General features: G+C 42.8%; 1 protein-coding gene across 1 annotated transcript in view; it reads left to right on the top strand.

The window, feature by feature from the left end:
- The window catches only part of Wibg (within bgcn homolog (Drosophila)), a gene marked incomplete in the record, with an annotated part of 15,892 nt that overhangs the window by 2,617 nt on the left and 10,901 nt on the right, over window positions 1-2,374 (top strand).

Here is a 2,374-nt window from a genome sequence, read left to right as displayed (position 1 = left end):
AAAAAAGAAAAAGAAAAAGAAAATAGTACTTATCGTCGAGTACACATATTTGTACCCTTAGCCTTGACTTAGTAAAAAAATTAAACATTACATCTCCCCTACCTTCCTACCAAAAGATATTTTCTTTTCTCTGTTACTATGTTGCTTTTTGCTTATTTTACTGTTTTGCTTTCCTTCATTACTTTGGGATCATTGCCCTGTCACTGTCATATAATCCTTATAGAGGATACTGACATGTGGCTATAGTAGTTTCTCTAAAATTTCAGTACCATTTTCTAATGCCCAGAAGGAACCAGACCTCGTTTATTTTGGTCTTTTTGAGACAGGGTCATTCAGGCTGGCCTTGAGTTCATTTTGTAGCCCAGGCTGGTCTTGAACTCTCAAGGATCCTCTTGCCTCAGCCTCCTGAGTGCTGGGATTACAGGTGTGCGCCACCACAGCCGGCAACCCAGACCTCTTGAACCAATTTTTTTCCTCCATTGTTTTCTTGCTGTCATTCTCAGTATCTCAAGCACCTTTGGGATTTTCCAGTATCCTGGTTCCTCAGCATGAGACCATTGACTTACCTTTGTTTTTTTTCTGTCTTTTTGAGACAGGGTCTCGCTATGCAGTTCAGGCTGGCCTTGAGCTCACTTTGTAGCCCAGGCTGGTCTCGAACTTGCAATGATCCTCCTGCCTCAGCCTCTCGAGTGCTGGGATTACAGGCATGCGCCACCACGCCTGTCTTTACCTTTGCATTTTCAAACCAGGTACACAGTAAAATCGCTTATAGCCTCATCTATGACCTCTTCTGTGACAGTTTTTCTTCAGGTACTCCTCATCACTTACTTTAATCTCTTTACCAGTCACCTTTTTGACCACTTCAAACACACAGAAGCAGCCTCCCCATCTCTCATACTGGAGCATAAACCCAGGACCCTCTCACTGAGCTACAGCTCCAGGCACCCCCTCCCCTTTAAATTTTGAGATAAGGTCTCACTGAGCTCCCAGGCTAAGGTTGAGTTTGCAATCCTCCTGCCTCAGCCTCCCAGAGTTCTGTATTACATACATGTCCACCATGCCTGGCTCAGAAGCAACATTTTGCCTTCTTTAGGTTCTCTGGTTCTTTTTACGTGTGTGTGTGTGTGTGTGTGTGTGTGTGTGTGTGTGTGTGTAGTGCTGGGAGTTCAAACCTCGGGCCTTGAGCACGCTATGCCAACTGTGTCATCAGCCTTAGTTCTTTGCTTCTCATTTCACTGAGTCTGCCAGTGCCATCGTACCTTATTATGATTACATTTGGTTTTGCCCAGCTAGATCTCTTATGACCAAACACTTGGATAGTATTTTCTTTTCAGTATTGAGAATTGAACCCAAGGCTTTCCCACTGATTTTGATCTTCTGTACTAAACAAGCACTTCTGAAATCTTGAATCATATCCCAGCAGCTCTTTTTTTTTAACTTCTAGACTATAGCATATTGCTTGGACCAAAAGCGTAGACTGAGTACAATGTTAACTTCTGTCACGATCACAGTTTCTCTCCAGTTACTTATTCCTGGTGTCCTTACATTCTCCATGGCTATTCCTTCAACCTTTTCTAATTCTCTGTGACTCTCTCTTTTCATTCCTCTCTTGTGACTCATGAGCTCACTTTCTAATTGTCTGAAAAACCGATGGCTGCCAGGTGTGGTGGGGAATGACCGTAATCCCAGCACTAGGAGGCTGAGGCAGGAAGATCCCTGTGAGTTTGAGGCCAGCCTGGGCTACATAGTAAGACCCTGCCTCAAACACAACAGAACAAAACAAAACAAAAACCTGTCGTTTGTTTCTCTCCACTGCCAGATTTTTTGAACATCAGGCGTGCATCTGTTGTTTCCATTTGTTCGTTGCTTGACCTGTACCTTAACTCTTTGCAGTCATTATTTTTTAATTTTTGCTTTGGTTTCTTTTGAGATAGAGTATCTGTATGTAGTCCGGCTGGCCTCTAACTATGTAGGCCAGGATGGTCTCCAATTCAGTTGTGTTTTTGTTTTTGTCTTTTGAGACAGGGTCTTGCTATGCAGTTCAGGCTGGCCTTGAACTCACTTTGTAGCCCAGGCTGGCCTCAAACTCGCAGCAGTCCTCCTGCTTCAGCCTCCCAAGTGCTGAGATTGTAGGTGTGTGCCTGTACAGTAGTGGTTATTCCTAGCACCACCCCCTCACCTGAGTTACCTGTATTCAAACTGAGATTCAGTTGAAGGTCACCTATTCATTGGGTTGTTATATGTCTTGAGTATCTAATATAAATTTCTCTTCTGCATTTTTTTTTCCTCACAAAATTAGCTTGCTGAAGAGACGGCCATTTGTCCTTTTGTTGTTTGTGAGCTTTTTTTTTTTTTTTTTTTTTTTTTTTTTTTT

The sequence above is a fragment of the Chinchilla lanigera genome, unplaced genomic scaffold (assembly GCF_000276665.1).
Source record: "Chinchilla lanigera isolate Chin_1 unplaced genomic scaffold, ChiLan1.0 scaffold00057, whole genome shotgun sequence".
Lineage (NCBI taxonomy): Eukaryota > Metazoa > Chordata > Mammalia > Rodentia > Chinchillidae > Chinchilla > Chinchilla lanigera.
Note: the sequence above shows the minus strand (reverse complement) of the source record. Positions and strands in the feature narration are given on the sequence as shown.